Raw genomic sequence first — 19,575 nt, forward strand, 5'->3', positions numbered from 1 at the left:
CCAATGGTGAAAAATTACTTTCAAAAATTATCGGAGCCGGACCTCGATCCGGATTCAGATTTTCACCAAAATCGAATCAATTTGTCCTTGTCACACACCCAACCTGTCCACCAACTTTTGGACGAATCTGTTCACAACTTTGTGAAATATCATGCTAATAAATATCGTTTTTGGTCCTATCTCCCAATGGTGAAGAATTACTTTTAAAATTTCTAGTATCCGGATTTAGATCCAGATCGTCACCAAAATCGAATCAACGTGTCCTTTTCATAAACCAAACCTGTTCACCAAGTTTCGTCCAAATCCGTCCATAACCTTTTGAGATATCCTGCTCACAGACAGACAAAAGGGGGGGGGGGGGGTGGGGGTGTAATCTACCTCCGTCCACTTTTGGTGGTGGAGGTAAAAATCAAATCTCGCTGCATCTGTTGAAAAAAAAAAAAAAAACCCAAAAACGTTGCAGGAATATGTTCTATCTAAAATATGATACTTACCTGAGGGACTACTCAGATTTATACTTTCCAAAGCAGGTACCCTGTGGGGGAATGCACTGGACAGGTGCACTCACTGCTTGATGAAGCATCACACTCGTACTTCTTAAAAATAGCAGGTTCGTCGCAGTAATTTGAATTCGTTCATCATACCAATGGTCTTTTGTTGTCTTTCCTTTTTTTTAGCCCATGTAACAGGGGAAAGTCACACAGAGAAACGTCACAACAAGCAGGCAAAGCAGGAATTGAAACTTGTAATGTGATGCTGTGCAATAAATTCATGCTTCAGGAACACAGCGTTGCCCTGAAATGGAAACCCATCTCTCCGCGACAGTTTTGAGCAACGGCGCTTGACCTTTGACCTTTGCTCTTCCGCTTGAGGAAATTTTCATCCTTGGCATGTCGGTGGTGGTGCCATTCTCTGTCCTGGAAATTTATCGCTACACCTTGTGTAAAGCCTTAAAAGACTATTCTGAATGATTGATATTGGGCTGGCCTATTTGGTAATATCATATGAGGAAGAGGTTCATGTTGCTGCGATCTCACATGGTGCAAATCCCATATTTGTGCATTGCCTTTCTTTTAATTGACTTCAGGGGGAAGCAAACAACGGAAAAGCTGGCCATCCTCCAAGCACAAAAAAATGGCTGCAAACCTTGTGACCACCTCTCGAAGGATCTACTGCATTATTTTCCTCCATGTTTGAAGGCCATTACCACAGACAGTATTAACTGCAAACACTGGGTTGGGATAAAAGAAAGGTCCACATGCTGCACTGCATGACCAAAAGTATGCGGACACCCGAACATCGAACATCTCATTCCAAAATCATGGGCATTAATATGGAGTTGGTTCCCCTCCCCCTTTGCTGCTATAGCAGCCTCCTCACTCTTCTGGGAAGGCTTTCCACAAGATGTTGGAACATTGCTGCAGAGATTTGCTTCTATTCAGCCACAAGAGCATAAGTGAGGTCGGGCACTGATGTTGGGTGATTAGGTCTGGCTCACAGTCGGCGTTCCAATTCATCCCAAAGGTGTTTGATGGGGTTGAGGTCAGGGCTCTGTGCAGGCCAGTCAAGTTCTTCCACACTGATCTCGACAAACCATGTCTGTATGGACTTCGCTTTGTGCACAGGGGCATTGTCATGCTGAAACAGGAAAGGGCCTTCCCCTATCTGTTGGCACAAATTTGGAAGCATACAATCATCAAGAATGTCATTGTATGCTGTAGCGTTAAGATATCCCTTCACTGGAACTAAGGGGCCTAGACCGAACCACGAAAAACAGCCCCAGACAATTATTCCTCCTCCACCAAACTTTAAAGTTGGCACTCTGCATTCGGGAAGGTAGCGTTCTCCTGGCATCCGCCAAACCCAGATTCGTCCGGCGGACTGCCAGATAGTGAAGCAATTCATCACTCCAGAGAACGTGTTTCTACTGCTCCAGAGTCCAATGGCGGTGAGCTTTACACCTCTCCAGCCGACACTTGGCATTGCGCATGGTGATCTTAGGTTTGTGTGCGGCTACTCAGCCATGGAAACCCATTTCATGAAGCTCCCGACGAACAGTTGTGCTGACGTTCCTTCCAGAGGCAGTTTGGAACTCGGTAGGGAGTGTTGCAACCGAGGACACAAAATTTTTACGCGCCACACGCTTCAGCATTTGGCAGTCCCGTTCTGTGAGCTTGTGTGGCCTACCACTTCAGGGCTGAGCTGTTGTTGCTCCTAGACGTTTCCACTTCACAATAACAGCACTTACAGTTGACTGGGACAGCTCTAGCGGGGCAGAAATTTGACGAACTGATTTGTTGGAAAGGTGGCATCCCATGATGGTGCCACGTTGAAAGTCACTGAGCTCTTCATTACGACATTCTACTGCCAATGTTTGTCTATGGAGATTGCATGGCTGTGTGCTTGATTTATATATACCTGTCAGCAATGGGTGTGGCTGAAATAGCCGAATCCACAAATTAGAAGGGGTGTCCTCATACTTTTGGTCATGTAGTGTAGCTTGTAGCCACTTGGAAAATCAACCAATGAGACACCAATGATCTGAAGGTTGACAAAGGTATACATACCACCCTGGGAAACAAAGCCTCTTGCTCCGATGGATGGTCGACTTTGTTACCTCCACCACCAAAGGTGGGTGGAGGTTGTGTTTTCACCCCTGTCTGTCTGTCTGTTTGTTTACAAGATGTGTCAAAAAGTTGTGGATGCATTTGGACGAAATTTGGCAGAGATGTAGTGCATGTGAGCAGGACGAAATGATTAGATTTTGGTGAAGATCCGGATTCGGATCCGGCTCGTATAATTTTTTAAGTGATTCTTCACCATTGAGAGATCTGGCCAAAAACGATATATAGCAGGATATCTCAAAAAGTTACAGACGGATTTGGACGAAACTTGGTGGAGAGGTTGTGTGTGCGACCAGGAAGAACGATTAAAATTTGGTGAAGATCCAGATCCGGCTTGTAAAATTTTTGAAGTGATTCTTCACCATTGGGAGATTGGGCTAAAAACGATATATAGGAGGATATCTCAAAAAGTTGTGGACGGATGATTTTGATGAAATGTGATTCTGTATTGTGATTTTCTGGTCTACTCTGGGATACAAAACATATACTGTTCACCTGGCGATGTATGCTCTCGACTGAGTGCCGTTATAGTTTCTACTGTTGTTAGCAATAATACTCTTCGTTCGAATTGTCTGCTGATGCAAACCGACATGAGCCTCAACAAAATGTATTATTCCACCATCATACACCAAAGCAGAGATTGTCCAAAGCAACATTCAGCATTTTTCGCTGACGATTTACAGTCACGTGAAAAAGTAAGTACACCCCATGTAAAGTTTTGACTTTTTCAACATATTTCAACATACAGCTATTTGATCTTCATTTCAACAATATTGATAGATAAAGGTGATATAATATAACAAATATCATGAACATATATCATGAACATATAATATAATATAACAAACATTTACATTTTGTAGTCCATTGTATAATTTAAAAAAACATAAATGCAAATTTCGCACGTGGAAAAAGTAAGTACACCCTTGGCTCTAATAGGTGGTATTGCCCCCTTTGGCAGAACCATCCCCAAGTAGGTGTTTCTTATAACTGTCAACCAGTCTCTGACATCGACTGGGAGAAATTTTTGCCCACTCCTCCGTGCAGAATTCTTTCAGCTGTGCGATGTTTGAGGGTTTCTTGCATGCACAGCTCGTTTCAAATCCCCCCACAACATCTTGATGGGATTTTGATCCGGGCTTTGACTTGGCCATTCCAGAAACCTTCATTTCTTTCTTTTCAGCCATTCCTTGGTGGATTTACTGTTATGTTTAGGGTCATTGTCATGTTGCAAGGTCCACCATCGGTTGAGCTTCAACTTTCCGACAGATGGTCTCACATTATCCTCAAGTACCCTCTGGTACAATGAAGAATTCAGAGTGGATGCTATGATGGTGAGCTGCCCAGGCCCGTCTCTCAATGTCGACGAAACACTGAGAAAATCTCTCGTATCTGGATCCGGTCCCGGATCTTCACCAAAATCGAATTAATTGGTCCTTGTCACATGCCCAACATGTCCACCAAGTTTCACTTGAATCTGTTCACAACCTTTTCAGATACCCTGCTCCCAGAAAGACAGACAGACAAACGCACAGACAGGGTGAAAATATAACCTCCGTCCACCTTCGGTGACAGACTGGCAGACGTATCAAGATTAAACCGAAGCCTGTGTCCATCATTTCATTTTTTTAGTGCCAGAGTGAAAGTTTCTTCATCTCTTGATAGAGATTTCCACAGGGCATCACCATCGGGCATAGACCATCACTCAAAAGGCATTAAAACGGGACTTGTCAGTTTGGGGAACAAATGAGACACCATGAATGCAAGGTTGCTGGAAATGCAAAAACTTCTGAAAATGCAAAAGTACAGATAAGAAAGAGAAATAGAAAAAAAAATAGCAGATAGAAGAGAGGCCAGCAAAGACGAGTGTGTTTTACATCCTCTAAAGGAGGAACTCAGATGGCAGAAAGTCTCAACGAAAAGGAATCATCAATCCAGGGAGACATCATCCCAGGCCATTACAATGGGCAAACACCAAAAAGGAAGTGTGCAGATTTTTCTTTCAATTTAAATAGTGATCCAAAACTCATGGAAGATATTACACCGAATTGCAGGGGACCTCATTAGACAGATCACAACATCCATAACGAGGAAATTGGTAAACAAGAGACAGATCACAATGCGTACTGAATTTTAACCTGGGATTCCGGCATCATGACCGATGCATGCGGATGAAGATCACGTTAATAACGTAGGCCTCTAATAAACAGGTTATGTTTGGGAATGTACATTTCCTTTGGAATTTTGTCATCCACTGACTCAGCCAATTTCAAAACGAGCATTCCAGCCTAGACTCCAAATGTAGTTTAATTGATTAAGATTTTTCATGTTGAAACTCCCCCATTGAAACGTAATTTCAGCAATGGCGCTGATCCCTGTACCACTGTACATAAACATCCCCATCGTTGGGGCATTTGCACAGTATAGGTACAGATACAGATCCCATTCAGAATGTTCGTTAAAGTTTCTGTTTGAGCAGACCTAATTGGGAAGATTTCCTTTTGAACTCCTCAAGGTGATTTACTCTCATATAAATTGTGTTTCTCCTCCATTGATTGGGCAGGGGTGGGAAGTGGTCTTGTTTTCATCGCTCTGTTCCAACCAAGAAGATTTGGTCACAAATCACAGCTTTAATATAATAACACACACGTCACACGTGAACTCGCTTGCTAAATCGAAAAGCAAAACCTTCTGAGTGGTGCAAAACAATGTGGGATCTTCGTCCTAAAATACGCAATTTGGTGTCTGTCTCGCTGTGTGTCTGTCTGATGATTTTTGACCGCGATGCATTCGGTCATTACTTATCCAATCTCAACCAAACTTGACAGGCGGACTAAGCGTCACACAATGAAGGTTGCAGCAAATTAATTTGCACCCCTCCTCAAGGGCGTTTTTTTCTGCTAAGGGGGATACGTGTTGAGGTGTATATCTGTGTTAAGTTAGATTTATTGAGGCGTTTTTCCAAGGCCGCTTCTAATAACAAAAGTAATGATAAAAGCTTAATATTAACATTATTACAAAACAATATTAATTCTTATAATATCCCACCTCCCCAAGGGGTGTTTTCTCCTTGGCCGCTTCTAATAACAAAAGTAATGATAAAAGCTTAATATTAACATTATTACAAAACAATATTAATACTTATAATATCCCACCTCCCCAAGGGGTGTTTTCTCCTTGGCCAAATGCAGTGTCGAACGTGTATAAATAGCTTATCGTGCTGTTTTTGTGGGGCACCCTACAATAAGTAAAAATATTATAAACCCCAAACACGTTTGATTAACACTTTAAACAGTCGCTAATGCTGTTTAACACCAAACTGAAATTAATTTGGAGAATCCGGACATCAGTCGATGTTTATGACGTCGACGATTGCACATGATCAAAGATCTACTGTAGTCTAGAAATACCCCACAAGACTTAATAACACGACCCTTCCTGCTGCTTCCGTGGAGTTCTTCCAAGGCATTTTTCATGGCGTTTTTTCAAAGTCACTTCTAATTACAAAACTAATAACAACACTTATGATAATAGTGTAATATTAATGATATTACGAAACAACATCTCCACTCCCGCAGTTTTGTGACGCGATATTGCCCCCTCCCCAACCCCCCGACACCCTCACGGAAGTAAATTTTATTATCGGGAATTCAGAACGGTGAGGCACGGTCTAATCTTTTCAATGACCTGATCTAACATAATTGTTAGTAATAATAATTGGCAATAATAATAAGGATAATAACATGACTTCCTGCTGCTCCCGCAGTGAGGGGGTGTACTAGTTTATTAAAGGGGGTTTCGAAGTGATGTCCACGGTTCCATTTGTGTCTTTTCTGATGAAGCAACACCCCTCGTCACATGGCCTCGAGCACCCAAACACCAGGCTCAGACCACACAGAATCACGGTGACGCAGCTGCACAATCACGCAATCGCTTTGAGATGTTTTTGGTGGCTGGCTGTTTTTATTTTCCTTTCCTCTCCATTGCCCGAACTCGGGCACCCTGGCGATGTTGCTCGATGATGTTTTTGATTGTCAGATCTCAGCTGGCAGCTGTGGGCAATCCGCCATTTGGTTACGTACATTCAATGCACGTGAGACGCGTGCCTGATACAAGAAACTCATGCCCAGCATTAAGCATTTTTAAAGCCTCGTGCACGAAAAATTCAGTTTGTCGGATAATCTGATCACACTTTTGGGTTTTTCTTCATCCGTTAATTCTATTATTTCCTTCGGTGTGCCCCTAATTCCTCATTTTCTTTTCCCACCCACCAGATGATATTGAAATTTTATCCCAGGAAAGGAATTCCTTTGGTATGCCAGTAACATGGCACTGGGCCTCAAGCAGGCAACTCGTAAATGATCTCGAACAAACAAACATCTTTGCTTCACGCCCGGGCACCCTGCTGAGCCCACAATCTGCCGCCTGTCTTCTCCACATCCCTCCATGGCCCCTCGCGTGTTATGCCTCTTGACTCTCTACTGACCTTAGCTCCCGATTCCTCTTCTCCAATTTCATTGACCCTAACCTCTGTCACTGATCACTGTTGGCATGATTTCTCAAGACCTGGGTCTTTTATTGAATGAGATAAAAATGCAATCCTTTTTATCAAGAGTCAAATCCTTTTTATCAATAGTCAAATCCTTTTTATCAAGAGTCAAATCCTTTTTATCAATAGTCAAATCCTTTTTATCAACAGTCAAATCCTTTTTATCAATAGTCAAATCCCTTTTATCAATAGTCAAATCCTTTTTATCAATAGTCAAATCATTTTTATCAAGAGTCAAATCCTTTTTATCAATCGTCAAATCCTTTTTATCAACAGTCAAATCCTTTTTATCAATAGTCAAATCCTTTTTATCAATAGTCAAATCCTTTTTATCAATAGTCAAATCCCTTTTATCAATAGTCAAATCCTTTTTATCAATAGTCAAATCCTTTTTATCAATAGTCAAATCCTTTTTATCAATAGTCAAATCCTTTTTATCAATAGTCAAATCCTTTTTATCAAGAGTCAAATCCTTTTTATCAATCGTCAAATCCTTTTTATCAACAGTCAAATCCTTTTTATCAATAGTCAAATCCTTTTTATCAATAGTCAAATCCTTTTTATCAATAGTCAAATCCCTTTTATCAAGAGTCAAATCCTTTTTATCAACAGTCAAATCCTTTTTATCAAGAGTCAAATCATTTTTTATCAAGAGTCAAATCCTTTTTATCAAGAGTCAAATCCTTTTTATCAAGAGTGCAATCCTTTTTATCAATAGTCAAATCCTTTTTATCAATAGTCAAATCCTTTTTAGCAATAGTCAAATCCTTTTTATCAATAGTCAAATCCTTTTTATCAATCATCAAATCCTTTTTATCAGGAGTCAAATCCTTTCTATCAAGAGTCAAATCCTTTTTATCAATAGTCAAATCCTTTTTATCAATAGTCAAATCCTTTTTATCAATAGTCAAATCCTTTTTATCAATAGTCAAATCCTTTTTATCAATAGTCAAATCCTTTTTATCAATAGTCAAATCCTTTTTATCAATAGTGAAATCCTTTTTATCAATAGTCAAATCCCTTTTATCAATAGTCAAATCCTTTTTATCAATAGTCAAATCCTTTTTATCAATAGTCAAATCCTTTTTATCAAGAGTCAAATCCTTTTTATCAATAGTCAAATCCTTTTTATCAATAGTCAAATCCTTTTTATCAATAGTCAAATCCTTTTTATCAATAGTCAAATCCCTTTTATCAATAGTCAAATCCTTTTTATCAATAGTCAAATCCTTTTTATCAATAGTCAAATCCTTTTTATCAATCGTGGAATCCTTTATATCAATAGTCAAATCCTTTTTATCTACAGTCAAATCCTTTTTATCAATCGTGGAATCCTTTATATCAATAGTCAAATCCTTTTTATCAATCTTCAAATCATTTTTATCAATCGTCAAATCCTTTATATCAATAGTCAAATCCTTTTCATCAATAGTCAAATCCTTTTTATCAATAGTCAAATCCTTTTTATCAATAGTCAAATCCTTTTTATCAATAGTCAAATCGTTTTTATCAATAGTCAAATCGTTTTTATCAATAGTCAAATCCTTTTTATCAATAGTCAAATCCTTTTTATCCATAGTCAAATCCTTTTTATCAATAGTCAAATCATTTTTATCAATCGTGAAATCCTTTATATCAATAGTCAAATCCTTTTTATCAATAGTCAAATCCTTTTTATCAAGAGTCGAATCGTTTTTATCAGTAGTCAAATCGTTTTTATCAATAGTCAAATCGTTTTTATCAATAGTCAAATCGTTTTTATCAATAGTCAAATCCTTTTTTTCAATCGTCAAATCCTTTTGATCAAGAGTCAAATACATTTTATCAATAGTCAAATCCTTTGTATCAATAGTCAAATCCTTTTTGTCAATCGTCAAATCCTTTTTATCAATAGTCAAATCCTTTTTATCAATAGTCAAATCCTTTTTATCAATAGTCAAATCATTTTTAACAATAGTCAAATCCTTTATATCAATAGTCAAATCCTTTTTATCAATAGTTAAATCCTTTATATCAATAGTCAAATCCTTTTTATCAATAGTTAAATCCTTTATATCAATAGTCAAATCCTTTTTATCAATCATCAAATCCTTTATATCAAGAGTCAAATCCTTTTTATCAATAGTCAAATCCTTTTTATCAATAGTCAAATCCTTTTTATCAATAGTCAAATCCTTTTTATCAATAGTCAAATCCTTTTTATCAATAGTCAAATCCTTTTTATCAATAGTCAAATCCTTTTTATCAATAGTCAAATACTTTTTATCATTGGTCAAATACTTTTTATCAATAGTCAAATCCTTTGTATCAATCGTCAAATCCTTTTTGTCAATAGTCAAATCCTTTGTATCAATAGTCAAATCCTTTTTTATCAATAGTCAAATCCTTTTTATCAATAGTCCAATCATTTTTAACAATAGTCAAATCCTTTTTATCAATAGTCAAATCATTTTTAACAATAGTCAAATCCTTTTTATCAATAGTCAAATCCTTTTTATCAATCGTCAAATCCTTTTTATCAATAGTCAAATCCTTTTTATCAAGAGTCAAATCCTTTTTATCAATAGTCAACTCCTTTTTATCAAGAGTCAAATCCTTTTTATCAATAGTCAAATCCTTTTTATCAATAGTCAAATCCTTTTTATCAATAGTCAAATCCTTTTTATCAATAGTCAAATCCTTTTTATCAATAGTCAAATCCTTTTTATCAATAGTCAAATCCTTTTTATCAATAGTCAAATCCTTTTTATCAATAGTCAAATCCTTTTTATCAATAGTCAAATCCTTTTTATCAATAGTCAAATCCTTTTTATCAAGAGTCAAATCCTTTTTATCAATAGTCAAATCCTTTTCATCAATAGTCAAATCCTTTTTATCAATAGTTAAATCCTTTTTATCAATCGTCAAATCCTTTATATCAATAGTCAAATCCTTTTTATCAATAGTCAAGTCCTTTTTATCAATAGTCAAATCCTTTTTAACAATAGTCAAAACTTTTTTATCAAGAGTCAAATCTTTTTTTATCAAGAGTCAAATCTCTTTTTTTATCAAGAGTCAAATCCTCTTTATCAATAGTCAAATCCTTTTTATCAATAGTCAAATCTTTTTTTAAATCAATAATCAAATCCTTTTTATCAATAGTCAAATCCTTTTTATCAAGAGTCAAATCCTTTTTATCAAGAGTCAAATCCTTTTTATCAAGAGTCAAATCCTTTTTATCAATCATCAAATCCTTTTTATCAATCGTCAAATCCTTCATATCAATAGTCAAATCCTTTTCATCAATAGTCAAATCCTTTTTATCAACAGTCAAATCCTTTTTATCAATAGTCAAATCCTTTTTATCAATCGTCAGATCCTTTTTATCAATAGTCAAATCCTTTTTATCAATAGTCAAATCCTTTTTATAAATCGTGAAATCCTTTTTATCAACAGTCAAATCCTTTTTATCAAGAGTCAAATCCTTTTTATCAACAGTCAAATCCTTTTTATCAATAGTCGAATCCTTTTTATCAAAAGTTAAATCCTTTTATCAATAGTCAAATCCTTTTTATCAATAGTCAAATCCTTTTTATCAATCTTCAAATCCTTTTTATCAATCGTCAAATCCTTTATATCAATAGTCAAATCCTTTTCATCAATAGTAAAATCCTTTTTATCAATAGTCAAATCCTTTTTATCAATAGTCAAATCCTTTTTATCAATAGTCAAATCCTTTTTATCAATAGTCAAATCCTTTTCATCAATAGTCAAATCCTTTTTATCAATAGTTAAATCCTTTTTATCAATCGTCAAATCCTTTATATCAATAGTCAAATCCTTTTTATCAATAGTCAAGTCCTTTTTATCAATAGTCAAATCCTTTTTAACAATAGTCAAAACTTTTTTATCAAGAGTCAAATCTTTTTTTATCAAGAGTCAAATCTCTTTTTTTATCAAGAGTCAAATCCTCTTTATCAATAGTCAAATCCTTTTTATCAATCGTCAAATCCTTCATATCAATAGTCAAATCCTTTTCATCAATAGTCAAATCCTTTTTATCAACAGTCAAATCCTTTTTATCAATAGTCAAATCCTTTTTATCAAGAGTCAAATCCTTTTTATCAAGAGTCAAATCCTTTTTATCAAGAGTCAAATCCTTTTTATCAATCATCAAATCCTTTTTATCAATCGTCAAATCCTTCATATCAATAGTCAAATCCTTTTCATCAATAGTCAAATCCTTTTTATCAACAGTCAAATCCTTTTTATCAATAGTCAAATCCTTTTTATCAATCGTCAGATCCTTTTTATCAATAGTCAAATCCTTTTTATCAATAGTCAAATCCTTTTTATAAATCGTGAAATCCTTTTTATCAACAGTCAAATCCTTTTTATCAAGAGTCAAATCCTTTTTATCAACAGTCAAATCCTTTTTATCAATAGTCGAATCCTTTTTATCAAAAGTTAAATCCTTTTATCAACAGTCAAATCCTTTTTATCAATAGTCAAATCCTTTTTATCAATCTTCAAATCCTTTTTATCAATCGTCAAATCCTTTATATCAATAGTCAAATCCTTTTCATCAATAGTAAAATCCTTTTTATCAATAGTCAAATCCTTTTTATCAATAGTCAAATCCTTTTTATCAATAGTCAAATCCTTTTTATCAATAGTCAAATCCTTTTTATCAATAGTCAAATCCTTTTTATCAATCGTCAAATCCTTTTTATGAATAGTCAAATCCTTTTTATCAACAGTCAAATCCTTTTTATCAATAGTCAAATCCTTTTTATCAATAGTCAAATCCTTTTTATCAATCGTCAAATCCTTTTTATGAATAGTCAAATCCTTTTTATCAACAGTCAAATCCTTTTTATCAATAGTCAAATCCTTTTTATCAATAGTCAAATCCTTTTTATCAATCGTGAAATCCTTTATATCAATAGTCAAATCCTTTTTATCAATAGTCAAATCCTTTTTATCAATCGTGAAATCCTTTTTATCAATCGTGAAATCCTTTATATCAATAGTCAAATCCTTTTTATCAATAGTCAAATCCTTTTTATCAATAGTCAAATCCTTTTTATCAATAGTCAAATCCTTTTTATCAATCGTCAAATCCTTTTTATCAAGAGTCAAATCCTTTTTATCAATAGTCAAATCCTTTTTATCAATAGTCATATCCTTTTTATCAATAGTCAAATCCTTTTTATCAATAGTCAAATCCTTTTTATCAATAGTCAAATCCTTTTTATCAATAGTCAAATCCTTTTTATCAACAGTCAAATCCTTTTTATCAATAGCCAAATCCTTTTTATCAATAGTCAAATCCTTTTTATCAATAGCCAAATCCTTTTTATCAATAGTCAAATCCTTTTTATCAATCTTCAAATCCTTTTTATCAATCGTCAAATCCTTTATATCAATAGTCAAATCCTTTTCATCAATACTCATATCCTTTTTATCAATAGTCAAATCCTTTTTATCAATAGTCAAATCCTTTTTATCAATAGTCGAATCCTTTTTATCAATAGTCAAATCCTTTATATCAATATACAAATCCTTTTTATCAATAGTCAAATCCTTTTTATCAATAGTCAAATCCTTTTTATCAAGAGTCAAATCGTTTTTATCAAGAGTCAAATCCTTTTTATCAATAGTCAAATCCTTTTTATCAAAAGTCAAATCGTTTTTATCAATAGTCAAATCCTTTTTATCAATAGTCAAATCATTTTTATCAATCGTGAGATCCTTTATATCAATAGTCAAATCCTTTTTATCAATAGTCAAATCATTTTTATCAAGAGTCAAATCGTTTTTATCAAGAGTCAAATCGTTTTTATCAATAGTCAAATCCTTTTTGTCAATCATCAAATCCTTTTTATCAATAGTCAAATCCTTTTTATCAATCGTCAAATCCTTTTTATCAATCGTCAAATCCTTTTTATCAATAGTCAAATCCTTTTTATCAATAGTCAAATCCTTTTTATCAATAGTCAAATCCTTTTTATCAACAGTCAAATCTTTTTTATCAATAGTCAAATCCTTTTTATCAATAGTCAAATCCTTTTTCTCAATAGTCAAATCCTTTTTATCAATAGTTAAATCCTTTTTATCAATCGTCAAATCCTTTATATCAATAGTCAAATCCTTTTTATCAATAGTCGAATCCTTTTTATCAAGTCAAATCCTTTTTATCAATAGTCAAATCCTTTTTATCAATAGTCAAATCCTTTTTATCAATAGTCAAATCCTTTTTATCAATAGTCAAATCCTTTTTATCAATAGTCAAATACTTTTTATCAATAGTCAAATCCTTTGTATCAATAGTCAAATCCTTTGTATCAATAGTAAAATCCTTTTTATCAATAATCAAATCCTTTTTATCAACAGTCAAATCCTTTTTATCAACAGTCAAATCCTTTTTATCAATAGTCAAATCATTTTTAACAATATTCAAATACTTTTTATCAATAGTCAAATCCTTTTTATCAATCGTCAAATCCTTTTTATCAATCGTCAAATCCTTTTTATCAATAGTCAAATCCTTTTTATCAATAGTCAAATCCTTTTTATCAATAGTCAAATCCTTTTTATCAATAGTCAAATCCTTTTTATCAATAGTCAAATCCTTTTTATCAATAGTTAAATCCTTTATATCAATAGTCAAATCCTTTTTATCAATAGTTAAATCCTTTATATCAATAGTCAAATCCTTTTTATCAATAGTTAAATCCTTTATATCAATAGTCAAATCCTTTTTATCAATAGTTAAATCCTTTATATCAATAGTCAAATCCTTTTTATCAATCGTCAAATCCTTTATATCAATCGTCAAATCCTTTTTATCAATAATCAAATCCTTTTTATCAATAGTCAAATCCTTTTTATCAATAGTCGAATCCTTTTTATCAATAGTCAAATCCTTTTTATCAATAGTCAAATACTTTTTATCAATAGTCAAATACTTTTTATCAATAGTCAAATCCTTTGTATCAATAGTCAAATCCTTTTTGTCAATAGTCAAATCCTTTGTATCAATAGTCAAATCCTTTTTATCAATAGTCAAATCCTTTTTATCAATAGTCAAATCATTTTTAACAATAGTCAAATCCTTTTTATCAATAGTCAAATCCTTTTTATCAATCGTCAAATCCTTTTTATCAATAGTCAAATCCTTTTTATCAAAAGTCAAATCCTTTTTATCAATAGTCAAATCCTTTTTATCAAGAGTCAAATCCTTTTAATCAATAGTCAAATCCTTTTTATCAAGAGTCAAATCCTTTTTATCAATAGTCAAATCCTTTTTATCAATAGTCAAATCCTTTTTATCAATTGTCAAATCCTTTATATCAATAGTCAAATCCTTTTTATCAATAGTCAAGTCCTTTTTATCAATAGTCAAATCCTTTTTATCAATAGTCAAATCCTTTTTATCAAGAGTCAAATCCTTTTTATCAAGAGTCAAATCCTTTTTATCAAGAGAAATCCTTTTTATCAAGAGTCAAATCCTTTTTATCAATCATCAAATCCTTTTTATCAATCGTCAAATCCTTTATATCAATAGTCAAATCGTTTTCATCAATAGTCAAATCCTTTTTATCAATAGTCAAATCCTTTTTATCAATAGTCAAATCCTTTTTATAAATCGTGAAATCCTTTTTATCAATAGTCAAATCCTTTTTATCAATAGTCAAATCCTTTTTATCAATAGTCGAATCCTTTTAATCAATAGTCAAATCCCTTTAATCAATAGTCAAATCCCTTTTATCAATAGTCAAATCCCTTTTATCAATCGTCAAATCCTTTTATCAATAGTCAAATCCTTTTTATCAATAGTCAAATCCTTTTTATCAATCTTCAAATCCTTTTTATCAATCGTCAAATCCTTTATATCAACAGTCAAATCCTTTTCATCAATAGTCAAATCCTTTTTATCAATAGTCAAATCCTTTTTATCAATAGTGAGATTCTTTTTATCAAGAGTCAGATTCTTTTTATCAAGAGTCAAATCCTTTTTATCAATAGTCACATCCTTTTTATCAATAGTCAAATCCTTTTTATCAATAGTCAAATCCCTTTTATCAATAGTCAAATCCTTTTATCAATAGTCAAATCCTTTTTATCAATCGTCAAATCCTTTTTATCAATAGTGAGTTTCTTTTTATCAAGAGTCAAATCCTTTTTATCAATAGTCACATCCTTTTTATCAATAGTCAAATCCTTTTTATCAATAGTCAAATCCCTTTTATCAATAGTCAAATCCCTTTTATCAATAGTCAAATCCTTTTATCAATAGTCAAATCCTTTTTATCAATAGTCAAATCCTTTTTATCAATCTTCAAATCCTTTTTATCAATCGTCAAATCCTTTATATCAATAGTCAAATCCTTTTCATCAATAGTCAAATCCTTTTTATCAATAGTCACATCCTTTTTATCAATAGTCAAATCCTTTTTATCAATCGTCAAATCCTTTTTATGAATATTCAAATCCTTTTTATCAACAGTCAAATCCTTTTTATCAATAGTCAAATCCTTTTTATCAATAGTCAAATCCTTTTTATCAATCGTGAAATCCTTTATATCAATAGTCAAATCCTTTTTATCAATAGTCAAATCCTTTTTATCAATAGTCAAATCCTTTTTGTCAATCGTGAAATCCTTTTTATCAATAGTCAAATTCTTTTTATCAATAATCAAATCCTTTTTATCAATAGTCAAATCGTTTTTATCAATAGTCGAATCCTTTTTGTCAATAGTCAAATCCTTTTTATCAATCGTCAAATCCTTTTTATCAATAGTCAAATCCTTTTTATCAAAAGTCAAATCCTTTTTATCAAGAGTCAAATCCTTTTTATCAATAGTCAAATCCTTTTTATCAATAGTCAAATCATTTTTAACAATAGTCAAATCCTTTATATCAATAGTCAAATCCTTTTTATCAATAGTTAAATCCTTTATATCAATAGTCAAATCCTTTTTATCAATAGTTAAATCCTTTATATCAATAGTCAAATCCTTTTTATCAATCGTCAAATCCTTTATATCAAGAGTCAAATCCTTTTTATCAATAGTCAAATCCTTTTTATCAATAGTCAAATCCTTTTTATCAATAGTCAAATCCTTTTTATCAATAGTCAAATCCTTTTTATCAATAGTCAAATCCTTTTTATCAATAGTCAAATCCTTTTTATCAATAGTCAAATCCTTTTTATCAATAGTCAAATCCTTTTTATCAATAGTCAAATACTTTTTATCATTGGTCAAATACTTTTTATCAATAGTCAAATCCTTTGTATCAATAGTCAAATCCTTTTTGTCAATAGTCAAATCCTTTGTATCAATCGTCAAATCCTTTTTTATCAATAGTCAAATCCTTTTTATCAATAGTCCAATCATTTTTAACAATAGTCAAATCCTTTTTATCAATAGTCAAATCATTTTTAACAATAGTCAAATCCTTTTTATCAATAGTCAAATCCTTTTTATCAATCGTCAAATCCTTTTTATCAATAGTCAAATCCTTTTTATCAAGAGTCAAATCCTTTTTATCAATAGTCAACTCCTTTTTATCAATAGTCAAATCCTTTTTATCAATAGTGAGATTCTTTTTATCAAGAGTCAAATCCTTTTTATCAATAGTCACATCCTTTTTATCAATAGTCAAATCCTTTTTATCAATCGTCAAATCCTTTTTATGAATAGTCAAATCCTTTTTATCAACAGTCAAATCCTTTTTATCAATAGTCAAATCCTTTTTATCAATAGTCAAATCCTTTTTATCAATCGTGAAATCCTTTATATCAATAGTCAAATCCTTTTTATCAATAGTCAAATCCTTTTTATCAATAGTCAAATCCTTTTTGTCAATAGTCAAATTCTTTTCATCAATAATCAAATCCTTTTTATCAATAGTCAAATCGTTTTTATCAATAGTCGAATCCTTTTTGTCAATAGTCAAATCCTTTTTATCAATCGTCAAATCCTTTTTATCAATAGTCAAATCCTTTTTATCAAAAGTCAAATCCTTTTTATCAAGAGTCAAATCCTTTTTATCAATAGTCAAATCCTTTTTATCAATAGTCAAATCATTTTTAACAATAGTCAAATCCTTTATATCAATAGTCAAATCCTTTTTATCAATAGTTAAATCCTTTATATCAATAGTCAAATCCTTTTTATCAATAGTTAAATCCTTTATATCAATAGTCAAATCCTTTTTATCAATCGTCAAATCCTTTATATCAAGAGTCAAATCCTTTTTATCAATAGTCAAATCCTTTTTATCAATAGTCAAATCCTTTTTATCAATAGTCAAATCCTTTTTATCAATAGTCAAATCCTTTTTATCAATAGTCAAATCCTTTTTATCAATAGTCAAATCCTTTTTATCAATAGTCAAATCCTTTTTATCAATAGTCAAATCCTTTTTATCAATAGTCAAATACTTTTTATCATTGGTCAAATACTTTTTATCAATAGTCAAATCCTTTGTATCAATAGTCAAATCCTTTTTGTCAATAGTCAAATCCTTTGTATCAATCGTCAAATCCTTTTTTATCAATAGTCAAATCCTTTTTATCAATAGTCCAATCATTTTTAACAATAGTCAAATCCTTTTTATCAATAGTCAAATCATTTTTAACAATAGTCAAATCCTTTTTATCAATAGTCAAATCCTTTTTATCAATCGTCAAATCCTTTTTATCAATAGTCAAATCCTTTTTATCAAGAGTCAAATCCTTTTTATCAATAGTCAACTCCTTTTTATCAAGAGTCAAATCCTTTTTATCAATAGTCAAATCCTTTTTATCAATAGTCAAATCCTTTTTATCAATAGTCAAATCCTTTTTATCAATAGTCAAATCCTTTTTATCAATAGTCAAATCCTTTTTATCAATAGTCAAATCCTTTTTATCAATAGTCAAATCCTTTTTATCAATATTCAAATCCTTTTTATCAAGAGTCAAATCCTTTTTATCAATAGTCAAATCCTTTTTATCAAGAGTCAAATCCTTTTTATCAATAGTCAAATCCTTTTCATCAATAGTCAAATCCTTTTTATCAATAGTTAAATCCTTTTTATCAATCGTCAAATCCTTTATATCAATAGTCAAATCCTTTTTATCAATAGTCAAGTCCTTTTTATCAATAGTCAAATCCTTTTTAACAATAGTCAAAACTTTTTTTATCAAGAGTCAAATCTTTTTTTATCAAGAGTCAAATCTCTTTTTTTATCAAGAGTCAAATCCTCTTTATCAATAGTCAAATCCTTTTTTAAATCAATAATCAAATCCTTTTTATCAATAGTCAAATCCTTTTTATCAAGAGTCAAATCCTTTTTATCAAGAGTCAAATCCTTTTTATCAAGAGTCAAATCCTTTTTATCAAGAGTCAAATCCTTTTTATCAATCATCAAATCCTTTTTATCAATCGTCAAATCCTTCATATCAATAGTCAAATCCTTTTCATCAATAGTCAAATCCTTTTTATCAACAGTCAAATCCTTTTTATCAATAGTCAAATCCTTTTTATCAATCGTCAGATCCTTTTTATCAATAGTCAAATCCTTTTTATCAATAGTCAAATCCTTTTTATAAATCGTGAAATCCTTTTTATCAATAGTCAAATCCTTTTTATCAAGAGTCAAATCCTTTTTATCAACAGTCAAATCCTTTTTATCAATAGTCGAATCCTTTTTATCAAAAGTTAAATCCTTTTATCAATAGTCAAATCCTTTTTATCAATAGTCAAATCCTTTTTATCAATCTTCAAATCCTTTTTATCAATCGTCAAATCCTTTATATCAACAGTCAAATCCTTTTCATCAATAGTCAAATCCTTTTTATCAATAGTCAAATCCTTTTTATCAATAGTGAGATTCTTTTTATCAAGAGTCAGATTCTTTTTATCAAGAGTCAAATCCTTTTTATCAATAGTCACATCCTTTTTATCAATAGTCAAATCCTTTTTATCAATAGTCAAATCCCTTTTATCAATAGTCAAATCCTTTTATCAATAGTCAAATCCTTTTTATCAATCGTCAAATCCTTTTTATCAATAGTGAGATTCTTTTTATCAAGAGTCAAATCCTTTTTATCAATAGTCACATCCTTTTTATCAATAGTCAAATCCTTTTTATCAATAGTCAAATCCCTTTTATCAATAGTCAAATCCCTTTTATCAATAGTCAAATCCTTTTATCAATAGTCAAATCCTTTTTATCAATAGTCAAATCCTTTTTATCAATCTTCAAATCCTTTTTATCAATCGTCAAATCCTTTATATCAATAGTCAAATCCTTTTCATCAATAGTCAAATCCTTTTTATCAATAGTCACATCCTTTTTATCAATAGTCAAATCCTTTTTATCAATCGTCAAATCCTTTTTATGAATATTCAAATCCTTTTTATCAAC

At 31.8% G+C, this 19,575-nt stretch overlaps 1 protein-coding gene across 6 annotated transcripts in view; it reads left to right on the forward strand.

The window, feature by feature from the left end:
• Window positions 1-19,575, forward strand: part of LRP1 (LDL receptor related protein 1) — a 524,929-nt gene that overhangs the window by 158,551 nt on the left and 346,803 nt on the right. The window lies entirely within an intron of this gene.

This window comes from Myxine glutinosa, chromosome 6 (assembly GCF_964187855.1).
Source record: "Myxine glutinosa chromosome 6, kmMyxGlut1.1, whole genome shotgun sequence".
NCBI classification, from domain to species: domain Eukaryota; kingdom Metazoa; phylum Chordata; class Myxini; order Myxiniformes; family Myxinidae; genus Myxine; species Myxine glutinosa.